Here is a 17,017-nt window from a genome sequence, read left to right as displayed (position 1 = left end):
ATACAAAATCCCATAAATGCCAAAAGAAAATGTGTAACCTTACAGTAATCAGATTCCTCTGAATCTCAAAACCTGTTGGTGGGTTTAGAAGGCATGTTTTCTTTAACAGAAAATCACCAAATGACTCCATTTATCATCCAGAAACTGTAAATTGGAATTGCCAGGTCCCAGTATTCTAATAGTAGTTGAAGTTCTAATGTGTGATGTTTGGTTCCATAAACAACCAAATGTAAGCTTAAAATAGTGATATTTCTTCAAAATTACTTCACATCTCATAACAAGAAAAGCCTCAGAGAGAGCAGTCCTCCTCCAAGGCTGCTCAGTTGTTGTATCATTTTCGATGGATAAGTCCTGATAAGTCCTCAGTGGTGGATTTGTAGTAGGATCACAATCATGTGATCATCAGCAGACAGCTGACGTAGTGTTCACTTGTTGTCATGGTTACAGTGACGCCATGATGCTATCTGGCAATGATACAGAAATCTTTAACTAATCCGTGGATCCAGACTATAAGCCGCATCACTGATAAAATCTAATCCTTGTAAAAGGTCCTTGTGTCATTTCTGACCTTCCCTGGAAATTTCCTCCAAATCCTGTTTTTGAGGAATGTTGCAAACAGACAGACTAACAAATGGACAAACGTACAAAATCGTCACATAACTCTGCCGCGTTCCTTGATGGACTAAAAAAATTGCCAAAAAACAAAAAACATTTACACCACATTTTGCAAAAAAAAATTAAAAAAAAAAAAAATCTGCACTCTTGTGACCAACATGTGACAAAAACTCCCTCTAAGGTGATCTGCAGGCTTGTTTCACAGCAGACTGAGAGGATTTAATCACTGGAATAAAGGGCTGATGGGGTTATCATGGTGTTATTTGCAGAGACGACATTTCTCTGTCCTTCTAGCTGTGGTTGTGTTGTTTCCACACAGTAAAAAATGAACTCTCATTAAGCAGAAATTTGACAAAAATACTCAGAAACAGCAGTTTAGATTTATTATATTACACATACAGACACCACACTAGAAACTCAATGCAGTAAAAATCAGTACCGGTGTAATCACTGATATTCAAACATTTTAGGTTTCCAGATTTCATCAGCTTCTATTTTTGATGACAGAGTTAGTTCACCTTGGAACTGAGGATAACAGTGTTTCATGAATTTCTGGAGAGATGATTTGTTGTCTTTCTATTTTCAGCTGTTCTTTGCTGGGGGGTTGTGTTGCTCTTCCTTTCTCTGTAAAATACCCCAAAGCTGTTCTTTTGGATTCAAATCAAGCTGCAGTCAGGTCCATAAATATTTGGACATACTGGCACAGTTTTCAGCATTTCAGCTCTGTACACTAGCAGGGATCTGAAATGAAGCAGTCAAAGTGCAGACTTTCAGCTTTAGTTTGAGGGTCTTTACATCCCAACCAGGTGAACGGTGTCGGTCCATGCTGGACCCATTCAGAGCTGAATTAATGTATCTTGGTCTTATATGACCAAAGATTGTGCTCCCAATATTTATTAGGCTTATTTTTATGTTCTTAAGAAAGTTTCATCCAGCAGCTTTGTGATCAACAGAAAGCATTTTTTTTCTTTTTTTGTACGCCGCCCATAGATGATGATGTTCTGCATGGTCCTTCACACTATCTGACCTGTCTCAGATACTCTGAACTCATTTCTCATCTCCTGGGCCAAGTGTGAAGCAGCTGCCGTCTGTTTTTCAGAGCTAGATTGTGCTGATTGGTGGAACTATGGCTCCTTCTGTTCCTCCTAATTCCCACAGCTGATAGTTGGTCTCCAATCTCTCTGCATCTTTCATCTTTCCAAAGTCTCACAATCAGACTTTACAGTTCCTCTTTAGAACCACATTCATGCAGGTTTCTGGTTGGACATTACATGTGCTTTTAAATTGTAACGTGTGTGTCAGTGATAACAGGTGGGTTCACTTCTGTTGCATCGAGGCTCTTCTTTGGGGTTTGTAATTTTAGAATGGTCTGTATAAGATATTTATTTCTGAGTGGACAAATCCATCCATTTTTTCTTTGTTTTTTTCTGCACCAACAGTTGTCACCTCACCAATTTGCTTGCCGATGGTTTTGTGGCCCTCTCCAGCCTTGTGAAGCTTTACAGTGATATCTTTGCATAGCTCTTTGGTGTTGCAAAGCAAAAGCAAAGATGCAAAGTGATTATTTTGACAGGTTTCTTTCACACATGTACACATATCCAGTTCAGATTATTAGTTTCATTTAAATTCAATTCAGTTTATTTTATATAGTGCAAATTCACAACATATGTCGTCTCACAGCATTCCACATGTTTTAAGCAAAGAACAGAGAACCCAACAATCCAGAGTTTCCTTTGGATCCCTATGAGCAAGCAGTCAGTGAGTGAAATATGTGCTGTTGAAGCTGAGGTTACTTAGGAAATGGAACTGGAGGGATTTTCTCCAGCTTAACCAACCACATCCAGAGCCACAGAAATCAGCCTGAGTTGTCCTTCTTATGACAACAAATGGACTTTTACATGTAAAATTGTTGGAGTGCATCTGGAAAAATATGATGATAGTAAGGCAACAAAGACTTCTTGGTTAAAGATTAAAATTCTGTTAGCAAGCACTGGCATACGATGGGACAAGATGCCAGATCTGCTGTGGACACTGTAGCATCTGGCATGCATGATATTACTTACTTACCTTTAGCTGTGCTGTGATGCAGCCTGTATTCTTGTGTTGTCACCTAACGTTGGATGAGAACTTCCAATCCTTTGTTCCAGTCTTTCTATGACACTGGACTGTTCACCAGCTACTTGTATTAGTCCTCTCCCTCTGAGCTAGCTGTGCTTTCTCTTGGCATGGACGCCACCGTTGCCAGTTTTAAACAGTGTTTTATTTAGCGGTACACTGACAAGCATTTTGTTTGTCTGCTTGCTTTCAAAGAGCAACAAACAGAAGAAGCATCCTTACATACATACTTAAAAATATGTGTAATAAAAATATAGTAAACAACAGAAGTGAGTACACCCCTGTAAAACCACTTAATGTCTAACAATTAAAAACTGTATCACATTATGGTAAATGCCAATTTTCTAAGTTGGCAAGTAGAGGTTTTTCTCTTATGAACAATCAAAACCAAATACTTTAGAAAGACTGTATTGTAAATACAGACCCCACAGTGGAAACTCAGTGCAACAAGTTATATCATAGAAACAAAATTGGTCAGTGTACCTGCATGAACATGTTTAGAAAATGAGCTGTGGACACCAGAACTTTCTAGTTTTGAACAAGTTGGCTTTGTCTATCTGCATTTCTGTATTATGCCTCCACATGGAAAGATTTGCCAGGCGATTTGAAAAAATGGATTGTGTGACTTCATGAGGATGAAAAAGGATACAAGAAGATTGGTGACCAAATACACATCAGCTTAAGCAGTTTTAGTTGCAGACAGACAGGCAGGTGCTTCAGTATGGCACAGAGTGTAGAACATTGCCTGAGCCTGTGCCATCTCCCCCTACAGGGGTTCCTGTATGGGGTGTCCTCTATTCCAGGTCTATATTTAGGTCCACATCACCAATGGGAACAGAGTTGCAGCCAACAGATGGGGTCATGATCCCAGCCACCTTCTTTCCATTTGGGATGCATCATGACTCCACTCATACAAACTCTTTCTTCTTCCTTCAAAACCTGCACCACAGGTTACAGGGGCGTCACTGATGCCAATCCTGTTCCTTCATCCACATGGAGCTTGAGAAGGGGGCTGCTGTTGAAAATACTGAAGACATCCTGCACCTTCCAATGCCCCAAGGTGAGATAAGAGAAATGGTAAGTGGGGAGCCACTTGCCATCCCTCAGCTTGGCCCACTTGCACTGGCTGTAAACACTTGTGTAGGAGGTTGCAGCTACTGCAAAGGCAGATCATCTCTTTATCCCACTGGCATACAAACTCTGAAAAGTCAGGTCTTGTTCCATGTAGATCCCACTGGATGATGATGGTTAATCTGGGCAGTGTTTCCACTTTATACTGTAGACTAACACATACTGGACGGTGCCACAGTGAGGTCAGCCTAAAGTAGGGGAGATGTTAGCTAACTCTGAAGCAAGGGAGATTTTAGCTGACTCCAAAACAGGAGAAACGTGAGCGGACTTGCTGTTGGTGGATGCTAACGGCAACAGTTGAGAGATGAGATGGCGCTGACCAAGAGAGGCCAGAACAAATGAGGTGTTGGTGATGTAGGATTTCTAAAAAATATGTTTGTAAGGGTTAAATAGTTTCTCCACCAATTATAACTGTAAGATTATTAATAATGTTTTTCCACCAATGTATAAAATGCATAATAAATGTTTGCACTGAACTTATATTTATGTACATTTGAAATATGGTGTTCTGATGGAAAGGGATAAAGAGACCACACCTGAAAGCAGCCGTTAGTCTGGTAGTAGGCTAATTTGTTAGCCCATAAATTTTATCTTTAAAAAGATCATTTGGGAAAGTTGCACCAAGTTCCAGTAACTGACAGATACTTGCGTGCTGTGATGAGGATGATGATGATGATGATGATGATGATGAAGATGACGATGAGGCTGCTGCCTTGGTGAATGGTCTGGTCGGCCTTTGTTGATGTGGGTCAGAACAGTGGTGGACAGTGGAGACTCAGATAGGAGGACTCTTGGATTGGAGGACTGATGGTAAAGGAGGACTCTTGGATTGGAGGACTCTGATGGTAAAGGAGGACTCTTGGATTGGAGGACTGATGGTAAAGGAGGACTCTTGGATTGGAGGACTGATGGTAAAGGAGGACTCTTGGATTGGAGGACTCTGATGGTAAAGGAGGACTCTTGGGTAAAGGAGGACTCAAAGTGGTGCTTTCATTTGTTCTGTGAAATGGATGTACGTAACAAGCAGTTTAGTCCAGAACTGTGAGATGATTGTCTTTGTTGGTTTTGATTGAGTCCAGAGTTCCTTTGTCAGTGAGTGGAATGTCTTTGAAGCTGTCATCCAGGTTCCTGAGCTCCCCTTCAATGGCTCAAGAATCAGTCAGAATGTTTATTGGCAGCCATTTGGTCCCTTGTAGGCCTGATAGTGGCTGGGGGTTTAAACCAGTCTCTTGGCTGAGACAAACCTAATTTACATCCTGGAGGTCTGTGTAGGAGAATCCTTTAAAGTCTGATCTCATGCTTTTCTGCTGATTCGTCACTTTGCATCCTCGTACCAGATCTGGAAAGCGTCTTGCTTGCAGTGTCTTGGTGTCTCAGCTTCACTGATCACAGGGAGCCTCGTCTCCAACCTGTGGCTGTGAAGGTGTTAAACCCAGGGCAGGAAAGGGACAGACAAAATCTGCTCTTGTCCTGTTCCACTGTGTAATAATGGCTGGTAGATTCTACAGTGACCTTCTGAGGCGTAGGAACAGATAAGGCATTGATGACCCTCTTGGAGGGCTGGTTGATGGAAACTATTAAGGTGCTCAGCTGTGGTGTCTCCACGGCACTGGGAAGTAGTGAGTCCTGGGCACTTTGGAGTGGGGAGGTATGGGCACTGGGGAGGAGTGAGGCCTGGTGTTGCTGGGATCTACACTTCCCTCTGGAAAGTCTTCCAGAAGGTGGCTCCTCTGAAACTTGGAAAGCAACATCAGGCAGGCTGTTTGTGGTTCACAGGTGATTGACTGGTCAACCAGCTGGGAGGTAGTCAGCCGAAGGCTGTCCAGCCCTAGAGTTGGGTCCAGCAGATGAATCAAGTATGGCAAATAATGTTTTCCCAAGTTCTTTTGCTTGAGAAAGAATTTCAGCCACACCTGGTTGGTCTAAAAGCTAGGACCTAGAGTACAATAAAATCGCCAGATCTGATATTGCCTTTTTCTTTCCCTGAATGTCCATGGGGCTTTGAAAGCCGATCACAAAATGATCAAAAATAGGTCTTAACTCCCCAAGAATCTCTGCTCTGGTTCCATCTCTGGCCAGTTCATTTGGGTAAAATTGGGAGTGAATGAATAAAAGCAAACTTTAATTAAAGCTAATTCCAAAACCTAAAACACAATCCAGATAAAACAAAAGCATGAAGAGCAAACAGAAATGCATAAGAACATCCAAAAGACAATAAAAGCATGAAGCAACAAAGGCAAACAATAAAGAAACACAAAGGCTAATAATACCAGGCACACAGGAAACACAGGGAAGGTTGCATGGAGAACTAGGGCTGGGACACTGACAAGACAGGGAAGCATGAGGAAAAGGGATGAGTATTTATACATACTAGAGTAGGGAAGAGAATCACACACAGGTAGAGCACATTATGGTGGGAAAGCAGAGAAAGTCTGGGAATATAATGACACCTGAGAATGAAGGTGAGTACGACACACAACAGTAAATGCCAAAATAAAACAGGAACTAAAGCAGACACAAGGAGCGGGAGCTGGACAGGACGGTGTTTGAGTAAGAACATGTTAGGTAGATGTCATTTTGCCCCATTGAATCATTACTGAGTCACCACTGGAGAATCATTTTAACTACAATACATAGTCCTGTGTTTTATTAGGAGCTCTGTAATTGATATGCCTGAAGCTGGTACAATAGGTCACAAGGGTTCTGTGTGCCGTTTTTTCTTGCGTGGAAACGCATGTGTTCTTTAGCTCTGAGCAGTAACGACTTCATGAGCTTCTTTACAGATAAAATTGTTACAATCAGAGAAAAAATTAATCTGGCCCTTCCTACAAATGTCACAGATGTATCATCGAGTACAGATACTTTAGAATTGGCTGTAAGACCAGATGGATATTTAGAATTTTTCACTCCTATACATCTCTCTGTCATGATCCTGCTCCAGCCTCTGCCTTTCTTCCTCCTTTTCCCCATTTTTCCTCCTTTCTCCCTTGGGTCCTGATCTGTTTCAGTTTTGTCCTGTCTCTTTGGCTCTGTCTGTCACCTCTCCCTCATGTGTCTCTCTCTCTCCCTGTGTCTCTCCCTCATGTCTCTCTCTCTCTCCCTGTCTCTCTCCCTCATGTGTCTCTCTCTCTCCCTGTCTCTCTCCCTCATGTGTCTCTCTCTCCCTGTCTCTCACCCTCCTGCTTCACCTGCCTGCACTCTGTTTGCTGATTGCTGCAATGAGTTTCAGCTGCAGCAATCAGTTTACACTATTCACCTGTTCTCCACCTCACCTCCACCTATTTAAGCTCTGCCCGTTCATTCACTCCCTGCTGGATCATAGGTTCACATTCCCTTTGAGATTCTGTTGCCCTCTGAGTTTCAGTAACCCACATACATTCATGGACTCTGTTCCCACCTGGACTCTGCTTTTGGACTCTGCTTTGGACTCTGTTTTCCCCTTCCGTTCAGTTCCCCCATTTTTGTGAGTATCCCTCTTAGTTTGTTTTACAGACTTCCGTTTTTGTAATCTTTGTGTTGGTGAGTACTGTGACTGATTGAGTTCCTGTTTTGTTAAAATAAAACCCTTTTTCCCTTGAACCTCCTGTCAGCCACTATCTGTGTCTGCGCCTGGGTTCTCTGACTCCTCGCCCCCCATGACACTCTCTTAACTCATTTCAATAATTTCTACATCCAAATGTAGCAGGATGAATGCTGTACTCTCCTTGGGTTGGCTGTGTTATGTTCCTGTGACATAATGACCGTGCCTTGTTTTGACCAATCATGGCAGGAGGATGCACTATAAAGCTGGGCTAGGGTTGCTCACTGTTTGCTTGCTGCAACGTCAGGGGCACGCCCCGCTTCCCGTTTGCCTCACTTCCTGTTTACCTCACTTCCTGTTTACCGTTGCTAACAGGTATGGTAGCAGTTGCTGCATTGTTTACCCTTTCTTTAAGGCTGTGTTCATTTCTAGTGGTTATAGAGGCTGTTTATTTTCATAGGGTCACTGTTGGGTGCCCATAGCCAGAAAGCTGAGCCGCTCGCTGGCTGCTGTACGTCCATTCGAGCCGTGAGCCGCTCGCGAGCCGTTACTGGTAGGTTTCCTCGCTTGCGATCCCATAATGTGTTTATGTTGCATGTGTGTAACAGCTTGTCATTTTAGGCTGTTAACCGTGGCTGCCGGTAGCTCCCCGTTCCCTCGTGGCGGACAAAATTTCCTGATTGGCGGGCCGCCGTTTTTCTGGAGCTGTGCTGGCTACACAGGGTCCCAAACGTAGGAGACGCTGCTGTTTTGTCTCCGTGGGTTTGTCTCGCAGACGCGGGTCTGTGTTGCCGAACGCTTGCTGGTCGGCTTCGTCTTCTTCCAGTCTGTTATCTGCTTTTGTGTTGGCGCTGTGGGTGCTGGGCTGCTTCCAGCTTGTCTCTGTGGCTGCTGACCAACCGTTGTACATGCTGCTTCTTTTAACGTCCAGAGTGCATGTGTGAAAATAGGGTTTAATTTTCTCTCTTTTATCCTTGTTTTTTTTGAGTATTTACTGCAGTCACGTGGCCATTTGTGTTTGTTGGGTATTTTCTTTGTCTGATTTTAGGATTTGTGTCACATGACTGCACTTGATTAGCCGTTTTGTATTTAGTGGATTTTGTTTAAGTATAAGTTAATGTTCATTCATTCAGTTAATTGAATCTTTCAGTTTTGCTAAATTTGTTTTTTTTTATTATGTTAAGTAGTTTTCTTAAGTGCTGGTAATTGTTATTTTGTCAATTAATTTATGGAACCCCGTTAATGACTGTTCCCTTTCCTTTGTGGTTTGCAGAAGCTGTGGGCCTCCGGTGGTGGGAACTGGTGTCTTCCGGTGGTGGGAACCCCTTCCTGTGTGGCGTGCTGCTCATCCCTTGGTTGTGTTTTTTTTATTTCTGCGTGCGTGCGTGTGTGTGTGTGTGTGTGTGTGTGTGTGTGTGTGTGTGTGTGTGTGTGTGTGTGTGTGTGTGTGTGTGTGTGTGTGTGTGTGTGTGTGTGTGTGTGTGTGTGTGTGTGTGTGTGTGTGTGTGTGTGTGTGTGTGTGTGTGTGTGTGTGTGTGTGTGTGTGCGTGTGCGCTTTCACGTGTGAGTGCGCTTTCACGTGTGAGTGGGGTGATTTCTCTTGGGCTCCCTTGTGTTGTCCGTTGGCCCAAACCTCCACCAGAGAGCCCCCAGCTCTGATTAGTCCCCAAACCCGTCATTTAACAATCTCGTGTGAATGGTTGTTGTTTTTTTTTTTTTTTTCCTTCTTTTATTGGTTTTAAACTGAGTATTTTTAGTATTAAATAAAATTTGTATTTTTTTGCCTGCACTGGAATCATGTCTCCTGCCTCATCAGTGGAACGAACCTGAGTTGCCTTCTTGTTAGTGGTGGTTATAATTCCCTGGGTGAAAGTCCCAGGGTGGCGTTGTCTGGCCGGTGTCTACATTCAGTAATTGTAGCACGTTAGTTTATCCCCGACCCCTCCGCTCGCCACACAAACCATCGGCATGTCTTTTAGATCCTATCCCAACTAGACTGTTCAAGGAGGCTTTACCTTTAATTAATTCCTCAATGTTAGATCTGATTAATCTCTCTCTAGTAACAGGTTATGTACCACAGGCTTTTAAGGTTGCTGTAATCAAACCTTTACTTAAAAAGCCCACTCTAGATCCAGATGTTTTAGCTAACTATAGACCAATTTCCAACCTCCCATTTCTCTCTAAAACTAATTTCTAGAACTGCACTATTCAGACTGCAGGTATCCTCTGGCTTAATGAGGGAGGGAGGGAGGGGGGGGAGGGAGGGAGGGGGGGAGGGAGGGAGGGAGGGGGGGAGAGAGGACAGCGGAGGAGGGAGGGAGGAGGGAGGGAGGAGGGAGGGAGGGAGACAGGACAGCTAAGGAGGGAGGGAGGGAGGAGGACAGCGGAGGAGGGAGGGAGAGAGGAGGGAGGGAGAGAGGACAGCTGAGGAGGGAGGAGGACAGCTAAGGAGGGAGAGAGGAGGGAGAGAGGAGGGAGAGAGGACAGCTGAGGAAGGAGGGAGGGAGGGAGGGAGAGAGGACAGCTGAGGAAGGAGGGAGGCGGGAGGGAGGACAGCTGAGGAGGGAGGAGGGAGAGAGGACAGCTGAGGAGGGAGGACAGCTGAGGAGGGAGGAGGGAGAGAGGACAGCTGAGGAGGGAGGGAGAGAGGACAGCTGAGGAAGGAGGGAGGGAGGAGGGAGGGAGGACAGCTGAGGAGGGAGGAGGGAGAGAGGACAGCTGAGGAAGGAGGGAGGGAGGAGGGAGAGAGGACAGCTGAGGAGGGAGGGAGAGAGGACAGCTGAGGAAGGGAGGAGGGAGGGAGGGAGAGAGGACAGCTGAGGGAGGAGGGAGAGGACAGCTGAGGAAGGAGGGAGGGAGGAGGGAGAGAGGACAGCTGAGGAAGGAGGGAGGAGGGAGGGAGGACAGCTGAGGAGGGAGGAGGGAGAGAGGACAGCTGAGGAGGGAGGGAGGGAGGGAGGGAGAGAGGACAGCTGAGGAAGGAGGGAGGGAGGAGGGAGGAGGGAGGGAGGACAGCTGAGGAGGGAGGAGGGAGAGAGGACAGCTGAGGAAGGAGGGAGGAAGGAGAGAGAGAGGACAGCTGAGGAGGGAGGGAGGGAGGACAGCTGAGGAGGGAGAGAGGACAGCTGAGGAAGGAGGGAGGAAGGAGAGAGAGAGGACAGCTGAGGAGGGAGGGAGGAGGGAGAGAGGACAGCTGAGGAGGGAGGAGGGAGGAGGGAGGGAGGGAGAGAGGACAGCTGAGGAAGGAGGGAGGGAGGGAGGGAGGGAGGACAGCTGAGGAGGGAGGAGGGAGAGAGGACAGCTGAGGGAGGAGGGAGAGAGGACAGCTGAGGAAGGAGGGAGGGAGGAGGGAGACCTGCACCGCATCGACAGAAACACGGAGTCAGAGCTCCGGTAGAGCAGGAGGTTCAGACTTTGTGATGCCGCTGCGGAGCTGCCGGTGCCCGGTGCAGCCGTAGGGAGAGCAGCGGCGGAGCAGCGCAGGTAAGCGGACACTTTCTCCTCTCCGCTGCGGTGCTCGGTGCTTGGGGCTCCCATCGCGCTGACGCATCGGGTGGTGTCCCGGTTCTGTCCGCGGCCGGACCGGGGCCGGACTGGAGTGTTGACGCAAACAGAGGATGTGAATAAATGACGGTCAGGTTAAAACTGTCTGTCGGTGCGGCTCGGGAAGTTGTTTCTCCGTTTCCCTGCAACGTTTACCGGACAGCCGGTGCTCACGGGCCCTCGCCTCTCTGCGCATCTTCTGGATGATGCTGCGGTTTCGTGGGATTTTTTTGCTGCTCTGCGCAAATCGCAAATAAAGGTAGCTTAAGTCGGCGGGATCGACCGGGCCCGGCTCCACCGGGTACATCTGCAGAGGCCCGTGTGATGTGAGGAGAAGTGTCACTGCAGAGGACGTTTAAAGGGCTGTGGAGCTGGATGGTTGGTTAGGCCTGAGCTGCACACGGTGAGTCAGGATCAGAGCCTCCCTGGCTGTGGAGGAAATCAGAGAGTATTTATTACATCCTGTTACTGATGGAGGACACACTCCTCACAGCAACCACAGCTCTAATAAGAATACAGCAACATGTACAGGGGGGTTCTGTGTTCTACTTTGTCATTTTAACATTTCCTGTCATCTCAGGTGTTATAGTTGTCTATAATAACCCCGTAAGGCCTGTGGACACCTGGGTTAGACATCACATTGCTGAATAGAGATTATTAGCGGGGTGTCCTGGTGTTACGGTCATATTTATGTGGAGGTTATCATCTATAGTGAGTGATAGTGACTGTGGTGCTTTCCACTCCTCTAACCGACTTTTTTTATTGTTTACTTCAACACTGGTCGCTGGAGTCAGTTCTTAGTGTGTGTTAGTCATGATTTAGTTTCATAAACAGATAAATTTTGTTGGTAGTTTTTACCAGAATACCGTTCAAATCATCACATCCTTTGAGTACCAATGTCACACAAAATACCACAAAGTAAAAGTGCAGTCAAGCACTACATACACATATTAATATGTATAAATCATTCTTTCATAATATTTGATTGTTTATATTGTTCTATTTATGATTCATAAATATGTGCAAAGCCTTCCTTGCCTTGGTGTAGCTGATTCAGATGGAGCAGTAGTTTAATCTATTACTGTGTATTTTAAATAAATATACTCAGTATGTAAAGGGATAATCTGGAAATGACAAGCTTCCCTCTGAAATGTTCTACAAAGTAGCACTGAGCTCATTTAAGTAAAACAGCCCACCCAAAGTATGAAGTACATAGTACAGCACAGTGCAGTTCTGTTTTAATGTCACCTCTAATTACACAAACACTGTGCAGGGATGCTCATGTGGTTTGTGTTACTGTTTTAAACTCTGATTATTCTCTGTAGATGTGCACACAAAGACACTGTAGACTCTCATAAACACAGTTATTGCTGTTCTTCTCTAGTCAGTAGAAATCCATTTAGAGAAGTGCATGCTGACTATGTTGTGATGACATATACACATGCAGTATTGCCAAGCGTGCACATCAATGCCCTTCTAAAATAGTTACAGCACAGACACAAATTTTGAGATGAACACAAAAGTCTGCGAAAGGGTCTGCATGGACTGTCATAGATTTGGGGTGACGATGAAATCATGCAATCCATAACAAACCCTAGCGGACCCTCATGTACGTATGGACCAAAGAAAGTGGAAGACCAGCCTGGACTGTATTACTCCCTCTGAAAGCCAGCTTTCTTGTTTATCTTGGACGCTTTCTAGGTTGTTACTTTGTCTCCTCCATACTCGTAGTTGTTGTACCCTACTCTACCATACTCGTAGTTGTTGTACCCTACTCTACCATACTCGTAGCTGTTGTACCCTACTCCACCATACTTGTAGTTATTGTACCCTACTCCACCATATTTGTAGTTGTTGTACCCTTCTCTGCCATACTCGTAGTTGTTGTACCCTACTTCACTATATTCGTAGTAGTTGTACCCTACTCTACCATACTCGTAGTTGTTGTACCCTACTTCATCATACTCGTAGTTGTTGTACCCTACTCTACCATACTCGTAGTTGTTGTACCCTACTTCACTATACTCGTAGTTGTTGTACCCTACTCCACTATACTCGTAGTTGTTGTACCCTACTCCACCATACTCGTAGGTGTTCTACCGTACTTCACTATACTCGGAGTTGTTGTACCCTACTTCACTATACTCGTAGTTGTTGTACCCTACTGCACTATACTCATAGTTGTTGTACCCTACTCCACCATACTTGTAGTTGTTGTACCCTACTCTACCATACTCGTAGTTGTTGTACCCTACTCTACCATACTCGTAGTTGTTGTACCCTACTCCACCATACTCGTAGTTGTACCCTACTCCACCATACTTGTCATTGTACCCTACTCCACCATACTTGTAGTTGTTGTACCCTACTCCACCTCCCTTGCTACAGTTGCTCCCCTCTTCAACTCTGGCAAACCAGGTACTGCTAGTTGTAGTAATATGTATCGCTGCTTGTGCAGGAATGTCACAGCAGATTCCAGAATAAAACTGTGTATACTTTGAATTTCAGAGGGATTTACCTGCCGCTGATAGGCTTAAAGCCAACTGAGAACTTCTATGTCTACATGGTTGCAAGGTTCTGGGTCACAAAAAGTTCCTTATCTGACAAAGTACACAAGGGTCCATGTGGATCCCCTCTGCACACGCCAAAATTTGTGACCACATGGACCGTACGCACGACGAGCTCGCCAACTACACATGTGCCTGGATAATGCTGGTTAAGACGTCATTGAGCTCCCTTGTGGACAAGCACATTGTCAGCTGTGAACATACACAGATGTGTGGTTGTAAATGTGCTCTGTGAATACACATCACTGCTGAGCATGTTCACTGTTACCCTTTTAGCTTATTCAGACAAATTTTGAACTGCACATGGACATACACTACTGTTCAAAAGTTTGGGGTCATCCAGATAATTCCATGTTTTCCATGAAAACTCCCACTTTTATCCATGTGCTAACATAACTGTACAAGGGTTTTCTAATCATCAATGAGCCTTTCAACACCATTAGCTAACACAATGTAGCATTAGAACACAGGAGTGATGGTTGCTGGAAATGTTCCTCTGTACCCCTATGGAGATATTCCATTAAAAATCAGCCGCTTACCACATTAACAATGTCTACACTAGATTTATCATTCATTTATAGACCCCAAACTTTTGAACGGTGGTATATGTGAAGGGGTCTGCTCTGGGGGACTAGGGTTAATTTGTGGGCATGTAAAGTACAACACTGGCCTTATGAAGAGAGACTGTTTCCACACAAAGAAGAAGCAGAAGAGCCTGTTTCTTTGTCATCCACACCTTCTTCAGTTCATCATTAAAAGCGGCGTAGTTCCTGTAGTCCAAGCCAGACTTGGGAGGTGCTTTGTGTTACACACTGTTATTGACAGAATGCAGTGGGAAGTTGTAAATTCTCCAGAATTTCTATGATATGTCACACCTCAGGAAGTATTCACGTTGACACTATGCTATAGCTAATCTGTTACCAGCTGCTGCTATATCCAGTGAAAAATGCAAAGTTGCAACCAGCCTTAGAAACCTCCACAGGACACCGGTTTTCTATGTCTAATTCAAGGGTTGGGGGTGGCAGTGGTGCATGTCCTGTAAGCTGCTTTTCTAATTAGTTATCAGCCAGAACAGTGTCTTCTTCCTCCATCCATGCCTCAGGGTTCCACACTAGGACCACTGTTGTGCTACATGGATGTACATGATCTGCTGTTTTGTTGATATTCCGTTTGTTCATATTTTATGCACATGGCACATTTACCTGTTGTTCTTCCACTTCAGTAGTACAAACCCTTAAATCATTGCAGTTGACCTCTGATGTTGTTCATTTTAACTCAATTTAAGTTGGTGTTAAATGCAGATAAATCCAAGTTCATGCTTTTTTCAAATGCCGTTACAATGTTTACTGCTTTCTTGACCTGGTCACCCTTGGAAAAAGATGTTTTAACCTCAGTAAGTCTTTTACCTAGTCAAAAAAAATGATTGAATAATACCAGTTAAGATAAAAAGGCTGTGGCTTCTGTGTAACTGTATAGACAAGTTTGGTGCCTTGAGTAATTAGAGTCTAAAGCATGTACCCAGCCATGATCAGAGGTATGTGCATGTTAGTGCATGTGTGTGTTCTAGCTGGACAATAGATGCTTTATGATGTAAATCATATAATGCAACAGAAAGAGTAAAAGCTTAAAGTAGTTTTTTGACAGCAGGGGACATCTGAATTGCAGAATGAACCGTGGGCAACAATATAAACATACAATCACTTCTGATCATTAATATTAGTCAACTCTGGGAGCAAATGATGTCTTTAAAGAATGTTTTTGTCTTCAGAACAATTATAGGCCTCACTCAGGTTTCCTCATTTCACTAGGAATAATAAAACAAGGCTTTAGCTTGACTTTGCTGCTTGTACAGTTTACTATCATGCAGCTAAAGTGGCTGATCAGGTGTTTTTGTTTTTTTCTTCGTCTTCTGTACATGTTGTAAAAGGAATGTTAAATCAAATAATCAAATTACATGAAACAAATCTTAAAGCATCCTATAGTGAATGAAAGGGCGGTACAGTGTGCAGTGGGTAGCAGTGTCGCCTCACAGTCTGGGGTCTTTCTATTTGCATTTTCTCCCTGTGACAAAAACGAGCTGAGGTTAACTGGTGATTCTAAATTGTCTAAGTGTGAATGTGAGTGTGCTTGGTTGTCTATCTCTCTGTGTGGTCCTGTGATAGACTGTTACCTGTCCAAGTGAACCCTGCCGTTGCTCTAAGTCAGCTGGGATAGACTCCAACCCCCCATGACCGTGATGAGGATGAAGTGGTGTAAAGATGATGGATGGAAAGTGAACTAAGGCTTAAATAGGCCCTCTGATATACTGTAAATTCATACATGATGTAATAGTCATTTATGTAATAATATACTGAAATGCATGAATTAATCTCCAGATTAGACTTTAACCCTTTCAATGGAAAAGAGTTTTAGTTGTTCATTTTTATATTATTAAATCAGTTTTTATTATTTGAAATTCATAGCTGTTCCCAGTTACAGATTGATGGATTAAGCAGTCATCTTACCCATATTCTCTCTTTTATCCACCTGTCTTTAGATATATGGTTTCAGTAATCTAGCTGTATCCTTGACTCATGGGTTGCTTCAGTTTACAGCCCTGTTGTAGTAATACTGTAGTATGCCAGCTATCTGCAGCTGTGTGTGTTTCTGTGTCCGTGGTTTTACATAGATCTGCAGGCACACAAGCGTTGACAGCAAACTATTCACCAGGCAGCAATATCATTTATATATTAGGACTTTTATACATCGTTTTTCAAAGAGACAGCGATTTTTGATTTAATTGGTAAGACAGACATAAGACACACTACCAGTCAAAAGTTAGGACACATCTTCTCATTTAATGGTTTTCTTTATTTTCATGACTATTTCCATTGTAGATTCTAACTGAAGGCCTTAAAACTGTGAATGAACACAGATGGAATTATGTAGGAAATAAAAAAGTGTGAAATAAGTCAAACATGTTTTATATTTTAGATTCTTTGCTTTGATTCCTGCTTTGAACATTCTTGGCATTCTCTGGATGAGCTTCAAGAGGTAGAACCTGAAATGGTTTTCACTTCACAGGTTTTCCTTGTTAAGGTTCATTTGTGGAATTTCTTGCCTTCTTCATGGGGTTGGGACCATCAGTTGTGTTGTGCAGAAGTCAGGTTGGTCCACAGTTGACAGCCCTATTTGACAACTGCTAGAATCCATATTATGGAAGAACCAATCAGCTAAGAGAAACGACAGTCCATCATTACTTTAAGAACTAAAGATCAGTTAGTCCAGAAAATTTCAAGAACTTTGAATGAATCCTCAAGGAACCATCTAGGAACTACCCAGAAACCATCTAGGAACTACCGAGGAACCTGTGAGGAACCATTCAGGAACTACCCAGGAGCCATCTAGGAACTACCCAGGAACCTACAAGGAACTATCTAGGAACTACCCAGGAACCAATGAGGGACCATCTAGGAACTACCCAGGAACCATCTAGGAACTACCCAGGAAACTACAAGGAACTATCTAGGAACTACTTAGACTTTGT

General features: G+C 44.0%; 1 protein-coding gene across 4 annotated transcripts in view; it reads left to right on the top strand.

The window, feature by feature from the left end:
• The first annotated feature begins 7,844 nt into the window (after positions 1–7,844).
• The window catches only part of nfasca (neurofascin homolog (chicken) a), a 152,394-nt gene continuing 143,221 nt past the window's right edge, over positions 7,845–17,017 (top strand). The window contains exon 1 of one of the 4 annotated variants that reach the window (XM_055010804.1): positions 7,845–7,934. The gene's annotated coding sequence lies outside the window, so the exon portion shown is untranslated. Of the gene's footprint in view, positions 7,935–10,712; positions 10,865–10,922; positions 11,328–17,017 lie in introns of those variants that run through there. The other 3 variants (XM_055010802.1, XM_055010801.1, XM_055010803.1) reach the window with 3 other exon arrangements.

This window comes from Amphiprion ocellaris, chromosome 5 (genome assembly GCF_022539595.1).
Source record: "Amphiprion ocellaris isolate individual 3 ecotype Okinawa chromosome 5, ASM2253959v1, whole genome shotgun sequence".
Lineage (NCBI taxonomy): Eukaryota > Metazoa > Chordata > Actinopteri > Pomacentridae > Amphiprion > Amphiprion ocellaris.
Note: the sequence above shows the minus strand (reverse complement) of the source record. Positions and strands in the feature narration are given on the sequence as shown.